Genomic DNA, 22897 nt, shown 5'->3' with positions numbered 1-22897 from the left:
GCTTCCAGCTCTTCACTCCCAGCCTGCCATCCAGCCCATCTGTCAGAGGCAGAAGCACACCAGCTTCACCCCATCTACAGACAGGAAATTTGAACTTTGTTCAGATGCTAGTGGTTGTAACTTAGATACACCTCCTGAAACAGATTGGGAATGACTGTGGACAAAGAACACCTCAAAATATGTTATTGTCATATTCTGCATACCTATCACCACAAACACTACCCCATTACCCCAACCAGGGATGGCGATGGGACCTAGGGAAATAGTGTGCTTTGCTCTGCAATTCCTCACAGACCAACCAAATAAAACAAAGTCTCTAAGAATAGGTATCCTGCCCTTGCTACTCCACTGAAACAGATTAAATATGTAGACAGGTAAGGAAGAGCCAGATGGGAGGTGGAAACCATAAGAAGTAAAGGGGGAAGAGTACAGTATTCAAGTTCCTGAGAGCTGGAGCTGGCCGTGGTGTCCCAGAAAGGATTCTCTCTTTAAACTTCCATGAGCCAATATCAGGGCCAGTTCGGTGTGAGCCAAGTCTAAGGGGTCCTAGTGTGAAACTCAGCACTTTATGGGCCACAGCTAAACGGCTGCTCCTCCCACCCCTATGGCCATCTCCCTCTGGCTACTATTCTTTTCAAAGGAAAGATAATGACATGTTGATGGCTATTTAAAGAAATCCTTAAGACAACCATTTCAGAGGTGGTGGCCATTGATAAGATATCACAAAGCAGGGACAAAAAAGTCTTTGAAATCTTGTGGAACAACGCAAGGTGGTAATGGCAACTCTGCTTGGGACCTAGCAGAGCGTGTTAAAGGCCTACAGATAATAAAAGCAGCACTGGGCTTCCCTGGTGGCGCAGTGGTTGAGGGTCCGCCTGCCGATGCGGGGGATGCGGGTTCGTGCCCCGTTCCGGGAGGATCCCACATGCCACGGAGCGGCTGGGCTCGTGAGCCATGGCCGCTGAGCCAGCGCGTCCGCAGCCTGTGCTCCGCAATGGGGGAGGCCACAACAGTGAGAGGCCCGCGTACATCAAAAAAAAAAAAAATTAAAAAAAAAAATAAATAAAAGCAGCACTGAGGTCATTCAAGATGAGAGCGTGCACCAAGTTAGGGGCACACACTTACTCTTTGACTAGTGAAGGCCACGTTTTGGTGTCCTTGAGGGCAGAGCTCACATCTGTCTTGTTCCTTGAAGAGTCCCCAGGATCTAATGCAGTCACTCAATAAATGTGGGAGGATAGAAGGAAAGGAAAATGTTCCAAGAGGAAAGATGAGACGAGTTTAGAAGGCACAACTGCAAGTGTCTTTCCTTTGTCATTTTAATTTATTTCCAAAAATAGATGATGGCATTTGTATAAATTCTTTGCTGAGTTGTTGTTTAGTGCTTTATACATATCACATTTAACTGCATCTCTTAGGAACTTGGGTGCCATTGCTGTCACCTAAAGTCCAGAACTGAAGTGTCAGCATTTGACTTTCCCATTATCATCTACTTCTCGCCACCTGAACAGCTGCAGTGTTCCTGGCATTTCCCTACTGGATGACAGTGCCAGGGCCTGGGGGGGTGTCAGCCAGGAGGCCCTGTCATTTGCTATAAGACATTCTTTTTTAAATAAGTTTTTCATTTTGGATTAATTTTAGATTTCCAGAAAAGTGACAGAAATGGTAAAGAGTTCTCACATATTCCTTATCTAGTTTCCCATAGTGTTAACATCTTGCATATCTATGGTAACTTTATTAAAACTAAGACATTAACATTAGTACATTACTGTTAACTAAAATCCAGAATTTATTCACATTTCACCAGCTTTTCCATTAATGTCCTTTTTTTAAAAAAATAATAGATTTTATTTTTTTGAGGTACAGTTTTAGATGTACAGAAAAATTGAGCAGATAGTACAAGTCCTACATACCCATCCCATTCCAGCCTCTCCACACCTTGCACACAGCTCCTCCTATTATTAACACCTTGTATTAGTGTAGTACATTTGTTAAAGTAATGAGCTAACATTGATACACTATTATCAACTAAAGTTTATAGTTTGCATTAAGGTTCACGTTTCGTGTTGTACGGTTCTGTGGGTTTTGACAGCTGACTAATGACATTTATCTACCATTATCATATCATACAGAATAATTTCACCTCCCTAAAGATCCCCTGTACTTCACTATTCCTCCCTCTCCTCTCTCTCCTGGAACTCCTGACAGCCACTGATCTTTTTACTGTCTCTTTAGTTTTCCCTTTTCTGAAGTCTCATATAGTTGGAATCATACAGTATATGTAGGCTTTTTAAAACTGACTTCCTTCACTTAGCAATGTACATTTAATATGTCCATGTCTTTTCATGTCTTGAGTAATGTCCTTTTCTGTTTCAGGATCTAATTCAGGGTACCGCATTTAGTATGGAGGCATTTTTAACAATCCCTTTTCTACGGTCTCTTTTCAAAGCAAGAAATTCAATTTAGTGTCCTTTGGCAATCTTCTTTTTGACACTTAATGTTATATTTATTTCTCTAACAAATAGTAATTGAGCTCTTATTATGTGCCAAGCATTGTCTTAAGCAAGGAATACACAGATATGAACAAGCTAAACAAGATCCTTGCTCCCATAGACTTTAAAAACCATTCCTGGGCTTCCCTGGTGGCGCAGTGGTTGAGAGTCCGCCTGCCGATGCAGGGGATGCGGGTTCGTGTCCCGGTCCGGGAAGATCCCACATGCCACGGAGCGGCTGGGCCCGTGAGCCATGGCCACTGAGCCTGTGCGTCCGGAGCCTGTGCTCCGCAACGGGGGAGGCCACAGCAGTGAGAGGCCCGCGTACCGCAATAAAAAAAAAAATCCTAAAATTCCTATTAATGGCTGCATACTATTCCATTTTATCAATTTATGTGGGAACAAATAATCTCTGAAATTTCCCTGTTTCTAATAACACCATGATGAATACAAGTCTTTGGCTACCATTCATTATGTCCTAGGAGAGAGTATTATAAGTATATAAGATGGGCACATTTGGTATTTAATACATGGTGCCGTATTCCTGATCAGAAAGGATGTAGCTATTGACACTCCCTCCAGACACGAAAGTTCCTGTCTTATCTTTACGGTGACTGCTATCTCCCCTCTTACATCTTCCCCCTGCTCTTGGTGGTTGCCCTCAGTTTGTTTGCCCCCTTCCAATGCAAGCACTCTAAGCAGTCAGCCAGCCTCCAGTCCCAAGCAGTCCTCCTGGCTCTAGACCGATTCATACAATCTACCTCCCACCAAAACTCCTTTCTCTGTGTGTGTGCTGATCGTGCATCTCTCACTTTTCAGTATTCCATTCCCTCTCAGACCCGCGCTTAACTTCTTTAAGCCCAGGTTCCTCAGTGTAAAATTGGCACTCTAATGATGAAGGCTAACAGTTACACAGGGTTTACAACCATTAGTTGTTCCCAGGTGACCAAGCTCTATTTCCATGACCCCAGGAGGTGATGCTAGACTATGAAAAGTATGTAAACTGAGGGCAGTTTTCTGTGATTCATCTCAAAACCCACTCTCTTTTTTTAACTCTTTAATGTGTCACTGTGTTCTTATTAAGAGTACATACCTGAGAGACAGCCCCTCATTCTGAAAAGCTCATTGTCTTTATCTTACTGAACACAGTAATATGTACTGGAAATAATATGGTCTTTGGAAGCAGACATACCTAGGTTTAAAAATCAGTGCAACCATTTGCAAATTGTGTGGCCTTGAACAAGTGACATAACCTCTTTGAGTCCAGATTCCTCATCTCTAAAATTGGGGCACTAAGAATGGCTAACCCCTGGAAAGAGTTTACCATGTACAAGACACTGTTAACTTGATCCTCGTTACAACCTTATGAGGCAATAACCTCATGATTATTATCATTCCCATTTTGCAGAGAAACAAACGAAGGCACAGACAGGGTAAGTGACCTGCCCAAGGTCATGCAGCTAGTGAGTATCAAAGCTGGGATTGGAACCTGGGGAAAATGGCTCCCGAGTGTAAATTCTTAATCCTTACACACATGCCCTCTCGCTGATCCTGAATGAAATAATCATGAGGATTAAATGAAACATCCTATATAAGGATCTGTTACCGTGTTCATGGCACATAAATTTATACTCCGTTTTACCCACTTTGTTTTAACATTAACTTCCTGGTCCTGAGGACTCAAACCTCAGCCAGACAAGTACAGTGCAAACAGACCATTCTGCCTCTCAGTCAGACATAGCTCATCACGTAGAGGGAACTTAGAGCCTTTCGCATTCCCAGAGGGAAGCCTGAGCAGGGAGAGGTGAGAAGGGTCTGATGAATGGGAGTGTGGTCAGGGAGGGCTTTGAGTGTCCATATGGAGGCAGTGTAATGTAGGGTAAACGCTATGGGCTTTGAAATCAACTGGGTTTGAGTCCCAGCTCTGCCTACCTCATAGGGTAGTTAGGAAGATTAAATGAGATATGGTGTAAATGACATTCACCACATTTTCTCCTCTTAAATTTATTCACACTTACACAATTGGACACTGTCCAGCAGCCTAGATAGAAAATAAGACTAACCTCAGAGTGAAAACTTTTAAAAATACATCGTTCTGTCTTAGATTTAGTCAGCAAGTGGATTGCATCTGGCACAATTGACACCAAGCTGTCAGGAAGGTCTGCTGGGGTCTGAGAACAAGGCAGGCCTTTGTGGGGGTCCGCAGAGGGGGAGGCTGGTGTGGTAGGTGAAGGTATGTCTGTCCCTAAAGCAGTTCAGGCATCACAAAAACCTGGGTGAAATAACCCGTATGACTCTCAGTCATTTGCCACTCAGAGCCTATATTCACCAAGCAACCTTTCAATTAACAGCTAGGTCCCCAAAAGAGTGTCCAGGTAGAGTACACAGAAGAATTCTGGTCCTAGAAAGAAAAATTTGCATTATAAACATATAGAAATCAACCTTACATGAATTAGGAGCTATTGCTGTCCAGAAGGTAGAATAATCCTTATTCTCCTAACATCCTTTTGATTCTATCATCAGGAAAATTTTGGAAACCCCACCTTGAATCTCTGACTGCCTGAGCACCTACTTTTTGCCAGGCACAGTGAAGAATTTAACACTGAAATGACACGGTCCCTGCTGAAACAACTTAAAACCTAGTAGAGATAATAAGGCAAATATACCAAGAACTAAAATAAGGCACAAGTCGGACAAAATGCCATCTCATTATCACCTTGAAAAACCCCCAAGGCCAAGTTCAGGCCTCCTAGTTCTATTCAATTTAAGGAAGTGATAATGAGGAGAAATGTTCTTGCCCATTAAAAGGGTTCTTAACGGGTAGATCAAGACTAGCGGCTAAATGGTGGAATTTTACCTTTCAAGTTACATAGGAAATACATGTTAGCTTTTATGATATATACTTTATAAAGACTATTCCTACGAAAGGAGAAAAAAAGAGAAATGCATACATAGGGGGACAGAAGCATCATTTATTTATAGATAAAGAAAGGGCAAGAGGAGCTGATGGCAAAGGCCATTTGTCCTCACAGTGATGAGTGAATCAACAGGCATAATTCAGTGGCTTCCAAATCGTGCCAGCGCTGACCGGGCTGATGGCAATGGGAGTCTGCACTAGCCCACACCCCACCCTCACACATGGACCACGCTGCCCTGACACATGCACATACCTCTTCTTCCCCTCATCCTACCCAGCCCTCTTAGCCCAGACCAAACAGTGCCTCTGCGTTAAGCTCTTCCTGCTGTCATCTAATAGAAGGTATCCCATCCTCTTCCAAATTCCCACTTGTGTTGTCTCAAAGGCCTTATCGACATTCCTCACATTGTGTCCTGCAGGTGGCTATGAGGTAACAAAAAGAATATCAGAAATTGATTCAGAAAACCTGAGCTGGAATTCAGATCTTATTGCCAACTAACTGTCGAACTGTAGGAATCATGACAGTTAAAACTGAAAGTCCTAATTCCCATCTCAACAAATGGAGAAATTGTGTCCATTTCAAAGGATGACCAGGAGATTTCAGCGAGGAAGTTTCTGATAGTGATGAGACAGCTGCAAGGGCCCCACAAAACTGAACCCAGCAGGAAAGCACAGGACATGCCCTTCATCAAAGATGGTTTCAAAGGGGAGAATCTAGTTTTTTAGGAACAGGAGGAGGAAGATAGCTTGATGGAAAGATCCACAGAGGGAATACTTAACATACCTGTGATCTCATGGTAGGAGAGCACTCTAGACGCAAAATGAAAATAACGATAGGGCTTCCCTGATGGTGCAGTGATTGAGAGTCTGCCTGCTGATGCAGGGGACGCGGGTTCATGCCCCGGCCCGGGAAGATCCCACATGCCGTGGAGCGGCTGGGCCCGCGAGCCACGGCCACTGAGCCTGCGCGTCTGGAGCCTGTGCTCCGCAACGGGAGAGGCCACAACAGTGAGAGGCCCACGTACCGCAAAAAAATAAATAAATAAATAAATAAAAATAAAATAAAATAACGATATCCCTCATGTTTATGACAGTGGCCAGAAGGAATTAGACCTGAGAAAAGTATAGGGATATGTGTTAATAAACTAAGTAGTATTTTGATTTGAATATATAAACAATAGACTTTAGATAAACAAGAATAACCTCAACATGGATCCCAACCAGAATCTTTAATCTATTCTGTGGACTAGACACCTGGGTCTCTCAGAAGCGGTTTTATTAGAACTGAACTTGGGCACTTATGGACCAGTAGTAACTACTTAAAATCAACCCAAAGGCTGAGAATAAAGTCGTGGGGAAAACATCAGAGTGAGAATCAGGGGAGCTGAATTCCCATTTTTTTTGTCATTAATGTTTGTAAAGCAGCCTTGGGAGAGTCTCTGGGCCTCTGATTCTTCATTTCTATAATGAAACAAAGCCATGATTGTCTTCTCAGGGCCCTTTCAGCCCTGTGCTTCTGTGACAACTATCAAATCAACAAAGTTCAAGAGGTCAGTAATAAGCCAAGGGGGAAGCCATTCTGCTCACAGCCCCACCTTGAAGTCTTCAATTATGAAACTTCCATCCCACTCAAAGAATTCAGCAAACCCTGTGCTAGACACAGGTCACCCAGGAGCTGAATATACATCAGGATGACGAAAAAAGAAAAAATAGTCTAAGAATCAGAAAATCAGATAATCTTAAAACTAAAAGGAATTTATAGATTATCTGGTTCTAGTTCTTTCTTGTACAGAAAAGGAAACCAAACATAGTAAGAATCAGAAGTCCTTTTCCTAAGAATGCACAGCTAGAGGAAGATGCAGGAAGTACTAGATGGAAAGAGCAACAGACTGGGAGTCCTTGCTGTGCAAGGAACTAATTGTGCCACTCAGGGTCGGTGGCCACATCTCTCCAGGCTTCAGTCTCTCCTTCTGGGTAATTATGCATCTCAGCTACTGCTTCCTCCACCCTAACTCTCTCTACAGTTGTGGCATTGAGATTGGAATCCAGGCCTCCTGACCAAAAAGAAATATGGATACTGCAGAAATGCACCCAATTGCAAAGTTCTGGGCAGATCAGAGGAGTGGTAGAAACCAGCTTGTCCTGGAGCCTGTTAGCACCCCAGGAGACTCATCTAAGAACTGCTTTATGTGTTTCTAAAAATACTCTTTACCTGGGCATGGAAAGACCTGTACTCATTTACTCATTCAGAAATGTGTAATTTTTGAGGCTAGGAAATAAAATAAATTGACAGCAAAGTCAGAGGACGAAAAGGTGTACGTAGGCAGAGGCTGTTTTAAAGCTGATTAAGCTTCAGTTCTGAGTCCTTTACTAGCAGGAAGTCCTTCCAAGGTGTTGGAAGGGCCCTAGCAGTGGGTTCACATGGTCATATTGAAAGCCTGCACCTCAGATTGGGACTTGAACCCACGTGCCGGGACTCAAACCCAGCCTAAAACCAGATCAGGACTTAAACCCGGCCAAAACCCACAGTCTTCCAACTGAGATCACACACCTGGTTTCAGGACTTAATGAAGCTCAGGTTCTTGATGTCTCATCACAGAAAGAATTCAGCGAGAGACAAAGTGATAGGTAAGAAGTGGATTTATTGAGAGAGAAACTCCACAGACAAAGTGTGGGCCATCTCGGAAGGTGAGTTGTCAGTTTTTATACGGGTGGGTAATTTCATAGGCTAATGAGTGGAAGGCGTATTCCAGCTATTTTGGGAAGGGGTGGGGATTTCCAGGAATTGGGCCACAGCCCACTTTTTTATCCTTGGAGATGTCATGGTGCCTGCGGGTGTGTCATTTAACTTCTGATGTGCTACAGTGAGCATACTGAGGCTCAGGGTCTAGTGGAAGTTGACTTGTCCACCATCTTGGACCCATTTGATTCTAATCAGTTTATGTCATGTCCTCGGGCTATGTCATTCTTTAAAAGTTGTGCCCTGACCCCTTCCCTCCTATTTCAATACGATTGTATAAAATGTGTAGAAGTGAGATATTTTTGAATAATTTTTCTTAAAGAAGACAATGAGCTTCAGGCCCCATAAAACCTATATCCAGGAGCTTCCCTGGTGGCGCAGTGGTTAAGAATCCGCCTGCCAATGCAGGGGACATGGGTTCGAGCCCTGGTCCAGGAAGATCCCACATGCCGCGGAGCAACTAAGCCCGTGCGCCACAACTACTGAGCCTGCGCTCTAGCGCCTGCGAGCCACAACTACTGAGCCCGTGCGCCACACCTACCAAAGCCTGTGCACCTAGAGCCCTTGCTCTGCAACAAAGAGAAGCCACCACAATGAGAAGCACACGCACCGCAACAATTAGTAGCCCCCAATCGCAACTAGAAAAAGCCCATGCACAGCAATGAAAACCTAACGCAGCCAAAAATAAAATAAATAAATGAATAAATTTATTTTAAAAAAAACACACATATCCACTCCTGTCTTCAAGTCTGAATTTCTTCCCTTCTCTGCTCTTCTCTCCTCCTTCCTTTTTTCTAGGACTGGACAAAGCAAAGGTTTTTTGTTTGTTTGTTTTTTATGAAAAGAAATGTACTACTTAAGAGAAGATCAAGTCTGAGGAATTAAAAATAAGAACGTATAAAAAGCAAACTTTGAGTGAAACCATCACAGTGCCCTTGAACGAGATAGGTAGGGTGGGTTCTACTATCAGTGCAGTGAAATTTGCGGAAAATAAAACCCGGACTGCCTTTCATCTCATAAAAATTTCAGCCGTTTGGGTTGATTTGACACAATGGTGACAGATCAAAAATAAAAATTTGTCAAACAACACATTGTGCCAATTGCTAAAATGTATTTATTTATTATTAACTTGTCTATTCTGCTGATCAGTTAAGTCAGATAAAAAATAAACCCATTTGATGACCTGGTCCACAAATTCATTTGTGCGTGAGAATTTCACAGTCACCACTAGAAGAACCCCAGGATTCATTTAACTTTTGACCTCTTCTACCATAGAACAGAAAGGCCAAGTCCAGCTTCTCAACTTCACTGAATAGAACCCACCAACTGGAGATTGTTACTTTGTAGTGGGTGAAAATGTTTTTTTACAGGAGGGGCATTTGGTTGTGTTCCTTAGGTATGCCCCATAAACACACTCTGCTTGGGACTAGTCGGTCCCTGTGAGAGGCCCACGTGTCTGACGGGAGATAGGGCGTGGCGAATTGAGATATTGTGAGGGTGATTAAATTATGTAGCTGTTACCAGATGCCTCTACCGGGTATAACCCCAAATTTTACATATGGCTCTGCATTTAAAATAGAAACCTCTGTGAAGAAGCCACAGGTATTTAACAACCTTTTTCCTGTAAGCAAAAAAGGAAAAGTTAAATATTTTAAGTATGAATCACGAGCAAAGCCAAATGAAGATCCTGAAGGTTCTTTCACAGGTTGACACACAACGACATCCTGGGAATGGAGAACAATTTCTCCTTTCTTTCTGGGGACAGACATTTGTCATTTCAGATGGAAGAGGTCAGCCTAAAGGCAGGATGATTCAGTAAAACATCACTTTCCTCTCAAGATTCTAAAATACAATGTTTCCCAAACTTGCCAGATAAGAATTATCTGAGGCAACTGAGCAGATTTCCAGGGCTTAGGTGGAGTCCAGGAATCTGTGTTTTTAGCAAGCATCCCAGTTGATTCTTATCACCATCACAAAAGCAAGGTTCAGAGTGGCCCCCAGAGTCATCACATTATTGGAATCGATACAGCAGTCACCAGGAAATGTACTTTAACCTGTATAGAGCTGGGAAGTCACTGAGGTTCATGGCTTAGAATTTCATCTTCAAGCCAAGATGTTAAACATATCAATAAATGTGCGTTCCTTATTATCGCCCATAATGGTTTCTTTCCTCGTGTCTTAAGGGAATGCCATATGCCCAGAGGTCCTGGTAGCAGAAAACCAAAATATTAACAGAATAAATTACCCCAAATTAGACTTGTGCTGCTGAACTATCCTAAGGTTGTTGGAATATTAACAAACTTGGACCTGGCCAAGGATCATTAATAGCATTGTCCTCTGGGCATATTCTTTGAATGAAAACCTTCAGAATTTGCTTTCAACTGCCCCAGTATTAGCATCTTCATCATCCTGCAAAGAAAGCAAGGCGTTGGTTTTGCCAGCTCTTCAAAGCCTTCTCTGTGATACCTGCAGTCAGAAACGGCTCACCTTGGGGACAGTGCCAGAACCCCTGGCTGCCTCTTCCCTTGCCCGCCAGTTCCAGCATGACCCAGACAGCTGAAAAATGCAAGGAAGGGTCCTGTCGCTGCCGAGAGGAAGGCAAAGACTCACTTCCTCCTCTCCAGGGATGCCCTCCAACTAAGAAGAGTTGCCAAGATCCAAGGTCAAGCTCATTACACACATGAATAGTGGGAAGAATCACAGAATTATGAATAAAATATAAACCTGTGAGAAAGCGCCTCCTTACTGTCAGACACTGGGCTCTCTCACACGCTATGAATATGTCATGGTTCTGTTTCCTCAACACAAGTGTAATTCTTTATTATTAATATCATTATTATTATTATTAATTTTTAAGATGATACATCCATATGTTCAAAACAAACAAGATACAAGGCGAAAAGTCTCACTTCTACCCTTGTCTTCCATCTGCCTCGTTTCTTTCCTCTGGCCCAAACACTACCACTGTATGTAGTTTCTTGTATATTCTTCTAGAATTTATGCAGAAACAAGCAAATACAAATATATATTCATATTTTCCCTTGCTTTTTCTCCCCCAAAAAATGGACCTTAGAACTCTTTCCATATTGGAGCAAAAAGAGCAGCTTTGTTCTTGTTTATAGCTGCATAGTAGTAGTATCATAGGATGCACCAGTTTGTGATGAAACTATTGGTTTTCCGTCTGTTTTCCCCACAGTGAAATAGATGGCTCTGTTTCAAACACTTGAAAATTAAACAGGACCAGAAACACCAAGAGGGTCAGTGAAGCTGTACAAGCAGAATTTCTGGAGATGCTCAGATGGATATATTTAAGAAATATATTCTGTTCCATATAATTACAAAAATTATTTACTAGATCATGTTATACAATAAGAGCAGGCACAAAAGCATCTGAGAGAAATTAGAAAAGAATGTGAACCCAAATCTGGGTTAATTAAGGTAAAAAAAGAAAAAACAAGAGAGACAGAAGACCAGCTTTGTTTCTGTAACTCCCTCTCAGCTTCGTCAAACTGCTCTCAGTTCTTAGACCAAGGCTTGTTCGAAAAGCCTCCTTGAGAATATGGACTCAAGTGGCCTAATTAGGAGGGGAAGAGAAGAGATTGGGTAAAGGGAAGGTCTGAAGGAAGACAAGGACGGCCATTTCCACGTGTTTTTATTCTAAGAAGCTAAACTATTTCCCAAGTAGTGTTTTCATGGTAGTATTTCCTCTAAGCTGTGATTTTACAAAAGGAAGAATTTTAACTTATAACTCAATATCTTTTGCCACAACAATATTTAAAGCTACGTCCTTCGGTTTTTTGGGGTTTTTTTTTTTTTGCGGTATGCGGGCCTCTCACCGTTGTGGCCTCTCCCGTTGCAGAGCACAGGCTCTGGACGCGCAGGCTCAGCGGCCATGGCTCACGGGCCCAGCCGCTCCTCGGCATGTGGGATCTTCCCGCACCGGCGCACGAACCCGTGTCCCCTGCATCGGCAGGCGGACTCTCAACCACTGCACCACCAGGGAAGCCCTGTCCTTCGCTTTTTAACCAAGCCTTGAACTGTTGAGTCATATAGATATCTGTGATGTCCCCTTTCTAGGGTTTTCCTCTCAGAAGAGGTCAAAACAAGAGGTTTCATCTCTGGCTTAAAGCTTACTAATATTGATACATCAGTAAGTACATTTCAAAGTCATTTTAAACTTCAAAAGAAAAACGTTCCAAATATTTCTAAAAAGTTGGGAGAACTTTAACATGATCTCCACCTTTGAACTCTAGCTGGTGTTCAGTGACCTGGGATCTTAACTAAATTTAGCCAAAATTAAATGAGCATACTCGTATGCTGATCATAAGAAAGATCACAAACAGGCACCACTCTTCTGGAGGGGTATTTAGCTTTACATAGATAAACCTTTTAAAAATACATGCTTTTTTTTTTTAATTGAGGTATAGTTGATTTACAATATTATATTAGTTTCAGGTGTAAAACAGTGATTCACAATTTTTAAAGGTTATACTCCATTTACAGTTATTATTATTAAATGTTATACTCCCTGTGCTGCATAATAAATATATACTTGTAGCTATTTATTTTATACATAGTAATTTATACCTCTTAATCCCCTTCCCCTATCTTGCCCCTCCCCCTTCCCTCCCCCACCAGCGACCACTAGATTGTTCTCTATATCTGTGAGTCTGCTTCTTTTTTGTTATATTCACTAGTTTGTTTCATTTTTTAGATTCCACATATACGTGATATCACACAGTAGTTGTCTGTATTCATTCTTAGATTCTGAAGTCTAAGATTTTAGAGTCTATACCAAGGAAACTGTATACTTTCGTTGCAGGAATGAAAAGCTATACGAAACTGGATTTAACAGGTGTTCTCAAATATTTTGGTCTCAGGACCTCATTCTACTCTTAAAAATTATTGAATACACCACAGAGCGTTTATTTGAGTTGAATCTATTAATATTTGCTATATTAGAAATTTAAACTGAGAAACTGAACTAGAAACTCAAACAATCGCTCAAGGGCTTTTCCTCCAGATGTTCACCGAGACTTCAGCCTGTAGCGGGAGTGCCTTATGAGTACTTCTCATTTCATCACACAGCATATTAATAGGACGTGAACTCACGGGTTGAAATTTCATAAAATTAATAATTTGTTATCTAATTAAATCGTTAGTTAAACGATTATTTAAATAAACTATGGTTTAACTGTTCTTTTATTATCTAATTATTTTTCAGTTATTAATTATCATTTATTTGCTAGGTATTAGTTATGACTGCACTATGCAAAATCCGGCAATAAAAACTGCAAGACATATGGGAAAATGGGTTTGGGGCACAACACTCAAAAACTTTGTCAATGACACAGTAAAAAAAAAAAAAGGAACTTAAAAAAAACCACGGTCTTACACAAGTTAAACGTGCGTTTTATAAGTATGGCACTTTACCTGGAAAGAGACCCCAAGTTTGCTGTGGAAGCAGATGTCTGCCTGCCTGCCAGGCTGCCCACTGGGGTCCGAAGCCCACCACCCTGTGTGGAAGAGGCAAAACACAATAAAGAGAAAAAGAGTGAGAGAAAGGTGAGAAGAAGAGAGGAAAATGAACAGAGAACAGGGAGGAACAATACAAAGTAGGCTGAGAGGAAAGAGAAAGAAAGACAGGGAGGGCTCTGGCCTGGCCAGGGTACCCGGGTTCCAGGGGAGGGAAGGGTGGCAGGTGGCCAGTTATGGGGAATTGGTGGCAGGAGGGTTGTCAGAATCAGGACAAAAAGTTGCAACACCAGATGTTGGTGGTCATGGCTCATTGTCCTTGGGAGGGCGTTTGTATGTCTGTAAGAGGGTGTGTGCGCATGCGTGCAGCTGGCTACAGTCTTCTGCATTCACCCAGTGTTTCTCCTGGAAGAAACTGAGCATACACGAACCTGCTCAACTGCTCCCTAGTAGTATTAATCATGTTGGGACATATTTACATTTCAAAACAAACATTACCAGTACTGACTGTATTTAGATGATCTGTATAAATCTGGAAATATGTACACTCTGTTGACATTAGTTCTATCTCAGTGTAGGATTATAAGTGACTTAAATTTTCTTCTTTCTGTTAACTTGTATTTGCTAAGTTTCCTTCAAGCAACATGTATTAATTTGTAATAAGAAATTGAAGAACATGCTTTTAAATTTAAAACTCCAGCCAAAAGGTGTGATCTGGTTCTAAAAACCAACTACAAAATGGATTCTCTCCCTGAGCCAACCAAAAATGTTAGTCACCAGCTAGTCTCTGGGGATCACACTGGAGCTTTATTCTGCATCCTCCAAGTCAAAGAGTCAAAAGGTGAAACTCCAGGCCCCTGAGGACTTGTCTTGCCCAGTCTCTTCATTTTACATTTAAGGAAATGGAGGCCCTAGGAGGTGAAATGATCTGCCCAAGGTCACGTAATTTGTTGGTGACAAAGCTACAACAAAATCACAAAGTCTCCTAGCTTTCAGTTTAATTATCCTTTTCACTCTTCACTTGCTTTTTTTCTTTCCCTTTCTCTCTTTCTTTTTTTTTTTCTGCCTAATAGTCATAGAGGTATTGTGGAACAGGGATTGATTTACACAATACCAAATCAACAAATCATTTCAGTCCAAAGAAATCTAACAAAACAAAACAAAACTGTCAACGAGGTGAAAACTAAGATCATGCCACCTTCTTGTTTCACACTGTATGGACAAAACAACCAGTAATTACGTGCATGTTTCCCTTTTCAACTGGTTGCTTTGGCACTGGGTTCTCATAGCCTGGGTATTAGAATAACCAAACATGGGGGTGGTGGGAGGGAGAGGAAGGGAAATCTTATTCTCTAAAAGCAAGTTAAACTCCTCAAAGCCCTAATACCCATATAAATAACGGAATTTGGACATTAGATTTAACAGCACTTTCCAGTAACAAGCAACACTCTAGACAATGTAAGAAAACATCCTTTGAGAGGTCAGCCTGATTGATAGGAACACTAGGTGCTCACAAATTCCATGTATCCAAGTATCCTCAACGATCTAAAATAAAATAGGAAACATTGAAACGCTTTTATGCTTCCTCAAAGAAAAAAAATGGAATTGTGTCTCCATGACACCAAGATGGTTTCATTTATCTGCCTAAAATCAATGATCTATATTAACTATAGAAAATTTTCAACTTGTTTTTAATATGCAGTTCACTCTGTGTACAACTCAGCTGGCCAAGGCCTCAGTGACTACATCAGGAAAAAAGGAAACCTTTTGAATTAGAAAAGATGGAAAACCCGGCCAGGCCAAACACCACCTTCTCTCAAGCACCTGATGGGAACTAATGAAACACCTGGTTTCCTGCCTCCAACAATTAAGTAATCAGCTGCCTTTGGTTACCCGTAACAACTCACACAGACAAGGAGGTTACCAGGCAAACAGACTGCAACAATTCAGGATGCAGAGCCAACTGGAGCACTGAAATGACACATATTCCCAGGGCAGTCACTAACTTCCGGTGTAAAAAAAGGAAGTGGAATTATTTTTCCAAAGTCCAGGACTCGGCAGCCATTTGCTGAGGTACCCTCATCAACGTAAAGCAGGCACAGTAAACGAACTCAAGAGGGCAGTTGCGGTCAGAAGTATTAGGCTTCCCGGCCTCACCAGAGGTCAGTCTGTCTGACAGCTGAGGGCCCTGCTTTTCCCTTAAATAATATTTACTGGTGTTTTTACTTTATCTGGTTTTATTTTCTGTAATTTTATTTATGGTAATGCTCAGAAAGGTAAATTCTGAAATTTTAAATAAATGCAAAATACTAATAATAATCAAGCAAAGGACCACTTAAATAAAATAAGCCATCTTGAACTAGAACTGAAGGCTATCACCAATTTAGCAAAGACACACAATGAAATCTCATATTAAGGAAGCCAGTTTCTAGATTCAGGGGGAATGAGAAAACGAATGAATTAAAAGCAAAATTTTAGTTAAATGGCTTTAACCCAAAGTAGCTTTCTTGGGTTTTATTTGTTTTGAGGGAGAGATTTTTAATTGCAAATGCAATTTCTTTAATAGATATAGGACTATTCATATTTTCCATTTCTTCTCGTGCCAGTTTTGGTAAGTGATCTCTTTTTTTTTTTTTGCGGTACGTGGGCCTCTCACTGTTGTGGCCTCTCCCGTTGCAGAGCACAGGCTCCGGAGGCGCAGGCTCAGCGGCCATGGCTCATGGGCCCAGCCGCTCTGCTGCATGTGGTATCTTCCCGGACCGGGGCACGAACCCGTGTCCCCTGCGTCGGCAGGCGGATTCTCAACCACTGCGCCACCAGGGAAGCCCTAAGTGAGCTCTTTGAAGGAATATGTTCATTTCTTCCAAACTTTTGAGTTTATTGACGTTAATATGTCCATACTATTTCTTTATTATCCTATTACCTTTTTAATGTCTATACTTAGGATCTTTAATGATGTCACCTCTTTTTTTCCTGATATTGGTGATTTCTGTCTTTTTTTCCTTGCTGAATCTAGAGTTTTGCCAATCATATAGACGTTTTTCAAAGACGTTTTTCAAATCTAGAGTTTTGCCAATCATATAGACGTTTTTCCTTAATTTTCAAAGGAAGCACTATTGTTTTTCCTCCCACTGCAGCTTTATTTAATAAGCATGGTCCATCATTTCTATTTTATTTTCAAGATGGGTCTGTGTCCCAGCCCTGCACCCACTGCAGCCTCTGGTGGGGGTTGGTAAGGTGGGCCAGCCTGGAAAGTGCTTACTGAATCTGTGTGGGGCGGGCAGTCCTCAGAGTGCCCTCATTTTCCATTGTACATTTCATTGATTACTGTTATTTTTAATGTTTCTCTTTTTTTACTTACATCAAGTTTAATTTGCTATTCTTTTTCTAGGTGCTTGGTGTGGTGGCTTGGATTGTTGATTTTAGACCTTTCTTATTTTTCTAATGTAAGCATTCAAAGCCATAGATTTATTTCCCGTTTAGCATTACTTCAGCATCAGTCTACAAACTTTTTTATATTTTCTTTGATCCATGGGTTATTTAGGAGTAATCATTTAATTTCCAAACATTGGGGGATATTCCAGGAATCTTGCTGTTATTTGCATTTAATTTAATTCTACTTTGGTCAGAGAATATATTCTGCATTATTTCAAATTCCAATCTTTTAAATTTATTGAGACTTGCTTTATTTGTTCAGCATATCATTTATTGCTGAATCAAGGGTTCTATAAATGTCAATAGGTCTAGTTGGTTAGTGGTGTTGCTCAAGTCTAGAATAGAAAAAATTGGATAAATAGAAAACAAATAGTGGGACTTCCCTGGTGGTGCAGTGGTTAAGAATCCACCTGCCAATTCAGGGGACATGGGTTCGATCCCTGATCCGGGAAGATTCCCACATGCCGCAGAGCAATTAAGCCCGTGAGCCACAACTACTGAGCCCGCGTGCCTAGAGCCGGTGCTCCGCAACAAGAAAAGCCACCGCAATGAGAAGCCCACTCACCGCAAGGAAGACTAGCCCCTGGTCGCTGCAACTAGACTAAGCATGCGCACTGCAAAGAAGACCCAACACAGCCAAAAAAAAAAGAAAGAGAAAGAAAACATATAGCAAGATGGTAAATTAAAGCCCAATCACGTGGTTAATTCTATTAACTAAAAGCAGTTGAAACACTATAATTTATAAAACAGCACTCCCTGGCTGTCCAGTGGTTAGGACTTGGCACTTTCACTTCCGGGGCCCGGGTTCAATCCCTGGTTGGGTAATTAAGATCCTGCAAGCTTTGAGGCACAGCCAAAGGAAAAAAAAAAAAACAGATTGTCACACTGAATTTAAAAAGCAAGATTCAGTTACATGTTGCCTGTAAAAAAAACTTTAAATACATAGACACTGGTAGGTTAAAAATAAGAGGATGGAAAAAAGATACAAAATATAAGAAATCAGGAATGTCTATATTAATATCAGAGAGAGTAGATTTCAGAATAAGGAATATTATCAGGGATGAAGAGAGACATTTCATAAAGTAGAAGATCAGTTCATTAAGAAAACATAACAATACAAAATGTATAATGAACCCAATAGCACAGTATCAAAATTCATGAAGCAAAAACTTATAGAAGTGAAAGAAAAAACAATCCCATGTAATTGGCTATTTCAACACTTCTTTCTTAGTAGTCGATAGAACAAGTAGACAGAAAATCAGAAAGGGTATAGAAGACTTGAGAAACACTACTAACCAACTAGACCTATGGACATTTATAGAACCCTTCATTCCGCAATAGAAAATTTTGACCTTTTAGATGTTTTTAGAATGTCTTCAAGGAGAATGAAGACAATTATGTATTAAGATGTCTCATCTGAAAAGACTACAAACCTGAAATTAAAAAAAAACAAAACCCACATACATCTGAATTGAAGACAATATTTCTCAAATTTGGCTGGATATTAGAATTAGCTGGAAAACTTTTTAAAACTTGATGCCTAGAACATACCTCAGACCAATTAAATCAGAATCAAATAAGAGAAGTGGTGACTGCAAGAGCCTTTGGACTGGTTCTAGACCAAAGTGTTGGATAGTAAAGTTTCTCTTGGGAGGCCTCGACTTTCCTTTTTTCTTGCTTAACCCCTTTCATGAAGGCTTCCTCTCACTGCATCTCATCCCATTAGGTCATAAAAGTTAGTGGGATTGGCCACGGTGTAGGAGAGCACAGGTGCACGTGCCTACCAACCATTTGTGAACTAATACAATGGCTGCACCCCAAAAGGATGCATGAAAATTGACAGGGACCAGAAGAGAATAAGATAACAGCTGAGGCATTAAAGGCAATCTAATTGTGGCCAATTTGTTTCCCCTTCTAAAATATTTTTACTTCTGTTACAAAGTTGTAACTAAGGATTAAAATAAGGTAAAATTGTAAAAGCCCACCCTTATTTTGGATTATAACTTCCATCCATAATATCCACTGAGGTCCTCTTGAGCCCTAAAAATGAAGCCTGATATCCTCTCTGCTGTGGTCTGAATATTTGTGTGCCCCCCACAAAATGCACATGTTGAAATCCTAACTTCCAAAGTTGCTGATGGGGCCTTTGGGAGATGCTCAAGTCACAAGGGTGGAACCCTAGTGAATGGGATTAGTGCCTTGTGAAAAAGTCTCAGGAGACCCCTAGCCCCTTCCACCTGGGAGGATAAGGTCAGGATACCAAGAGAAGTCTGTAACCTGGAAGAAAGCCCTCACACAACCATGCTGGCACCATGATCCTGGACTTCCCAGCCTCCAGAATTGTGAGATGGAAGTTTCTGTCGTTTATTGCCACCCAGTCTGTGGTATTCTGTTTACAGTAACCTGAATAGACTAAGACACTCTCCCTCGTCAGAACACTTTACATCTGTTAATTCTCCTTTGTTTCTGCTATTTGAAGGAGAATTTTCTAGGCAAAAGCCTCCTACTTTTATGTTTTTAAGTGTAATTTATTAATATAAAAATATCATGTTACTAATTATTCTTCATATACTGTAAATTCTTCAAGTAAATTTTTATAGCTTCCTACCACATCATGATTTGCTTCTGAGCCCCTATTGCTGGACATTTAAGTTACTTCCATTTTTCACTCACAAATAAAATGCCAGTGAACATTTGTTGATAAATATGTGGGTTCATTCCTGATTATTTCCTCCAGATACTAGGCCACTTGTCTGGAAGACCATGTTATCAGTACCCTGGATGACATCAGCATTTGGGGCAGCAACCTGAACACACTGCTTATTCATATTAACCTTTCAGCCAACCCCGAGAGCCCTCTTTTCCCACACTTGTTGCTGTTTAACCACATCTCCTCTACCCAGAGCCTAACACATTTTGTTATCAACCCATTCATTCTGAGCCTATCAAAACGAAGTTTTTATTTCTTAGTTTCCAAAGCAGTACAAGTTGAATGTAGGAAATGGGAAAAAAACAGACAAGCTCACAGATACCAATAAAAAATATAAAACAAATTTATGGTTACCAAAGGCCAGGGGAGGGGAGGGATAAATTAGGAGTAATGGATTAACAGATACATACACACACACAAACATCTTTTTTTGCTAGTCCACAGCCAAAAAAATTTCTTTTCACAGAGTTTAAGACCACACAGTTTTTCTAGTTGCCTGGAACCCACACCTTATTAGAAGGAGGCTCTGTTGAGATATGTCCTCCTGCACATCTCCTACCCACTCTGATGCCTCACAAAGGAGAACTCCCTTCGTGACTCGCTCCGGAAGCCTGAGTGCTATGCCTACTCTAGAACTTCCTGGCTTTCTCCCAATTCAGAAGGTTCACAGCATTTTGGGGATGCCTTACATGCCGCCTCCCTAGGTCCATTCCCAGCCTATATTTCATGTCTAGCTGCCTCCTTAATGTGGAATCATCAGAGGAATGAACTCTATTTCTGGCAATACTGAATGAGACAGCCCTTGTTAGGCAACTATTAACGTCAATGCAACTTCTAAGTTCAGCAAATATTTATTATGGGCTTGCTCTATGCCCAGCTTCAAGCTGAGACACCCTGATTCACTGAAGCACAAAAAAGCTCCTTCCTTCAAAGAGCTCAGAGGATGGGGCAGAAACATTCCTCAGGGAGTAATTCACAAATTGTCTAGGAAGCAAAATATTAAGGTTTTAAAGCTAATGAACATATAAGAATAGCCTTGTGACACCCAGCCTTCTCGGCGCAGCTGATCACCCACTCTTTTGTACCAGAGTGTCAATACCCCTAGCAGAGTACTTAGCTTACCTTTGGACTTATGTATTTACAAGTCTGTCTCCCCCACCAAACATAGTGCCCCGATTCCTCGCTGCGTGCCCAGGATCAACACAGTACTGAACAAAGTAGACCATCAGCAAATGCTCACAGAAGGTACAGATGCTTTCATCTGTATGTGATTGCCACAGGGAAAACCGCTTTTAACATAACAAATACCACACACTTTAAAATCTGCCACTACACTATACATCTTAGAAAATGTAGTCTTTAAGCTTAAAACAGTTTGTCATTATTGTAATTAAAATTATTCCAATTTCTTGAACAATATTTTAATACCTTTTATTTTTCTATTTGAAAAAAAGTTTCAATATTTTTTTCTTTGCTGTTTTTTTTTAACCGGTATACAGGCCTCTCACTGTTGTGGCCTCTCCTGTTGCGGAGCAGAGGCTCCGGACGCTCAGGCTCAGCAGCCATGGCTCACGGGCCCAGCCGCTTCACGGCATGTGGGGTCTTCCTGGACTGGGGCGTGAACCCATGTTCCCTGCATCGGCAGGCGGACTCTCAACCACTGCGCCACCAGGGAAGCCCCTTTTCCTTTGCATTTTTGTTGTCTAATACATGGTGAATATTTAGGTGCTTACATGATCTAAAAATGTATGTTTTCCTATTGTGTACCACAGGTTCATTATATACCAACTAGGTCAAATTTATTACATTGTTTTTCAAAATAAAGAATTTTTGATATTAAAAAAAAATCTGCCACTAACTCTTTTGAAATAGTCATTAAGGATAGCGGGGAGGAGAAAATGAAAATTATTTTGATATCTCAAGGCTAAAATGTCATTCCCACTATTTTACAACTTTGCAACCACATTATGGATTTCCCCGAAAAGTATTTGTATCTGGGTGGCGAAACCCATGGGAGGAAAATGTAAAAGCCAAGAAATCTGGGCAATGTCTCCACATTAGATTGCAGAAGAGAAAGAATAAAAGCTCACAAGTGTTAATCTAACCCCAAACTGACAAAATTAATGTAGGCTTTCTGGAAAGTCTGGGCTGAGTAAGTTCTAGTGCTTGGAAAAAATAGGTAAACAGTCCCTTCTTCTGGTCATTATCTTCTGAAGTGCACGAGACATTAAATAAACAGTCATATTATGTTCAAAATACTTCTAAGATGAAAAAGACTGTCAGCCAAGCATTTGCAGAAGATAATGGCAAAGAAAAGACAACGTTGTAGAACTAAGACATCCAGAAAATAAAAATCGTTCAGCAGGCTTTCAGAACTGACAGGTTTTGAAGAAGCCAGGTTTCTTCCTACCTAAATTTTTTTAAGAAAAAAAGGGTTTTGTTTGTTTGTTTTTGCAGTACGCGGGCCTCTCACTGTTGTGGCCTCTCCCGTTGCGGAGCACAGTCTCTGGATGCGCAGGCTCAGCGGCCATGGCTCACGGGCCCAGCCGCTCCACGGCATGTGGGATCTTCCCAGACCGGGGCACGAACCCGTGTCCCCTGCATCGGCAGGCGGACTCTCAACCACTGCACCACCAGGGAAGCCCCAAGAAAAAAAGGTTTTAAAAAATAATGTTTTGTTGTTTAGTTATTTATTTTGGTGGCTTAAGGGCTGGAAAGGATTTTGGACATGCTTAAGCCCAACTCTGCCTTTTCCCCACTGAAAGGTGAAGAAACTGAGGCCCTGAGGACTTTTCAAAGTCAAGAGCAGAACAAAGCCTGGGGTCTCAGTATGGAACTCCGGTACCCCTGATCACAACAAACAAATGCACCGCCATCCCCTGAACTTGATGCAAGAGGCCGTGCTCAAAGGGTTCAGGGGCTTTTAAAAAAACAGATAATACAACAAGTAAACGCACTAGACTGGATCCTGCATTGGAGGCAAATTTTATAAAGCACATTATTGCGATAATTTTTGAAATTTCATTATCAATAATAGTATTTAATAAATGTTACATTTCCAAAATTTGCTAACTCCCATGGTTATATAAGAAAATGTCCTTGTTCTTAGGAAATACGACCTGAAGTAT

The sequence above is a fragment of the Orcinus orca genome, chromosome 5 (assembly GCF_937001465.1).
Source record: "Orcinus orca chromosome 5, mOrcOrc1.1, whole genome shotgun sequence".
Lineage (NCBI taxonomy): Eukaryota > Metazoa > Chordata > Mammalia > Artiodactyla > Delphinidae > Orcinus > Orcinus orca.
This window is presented reverse-complemented; position numbering follows the sequence as displayed.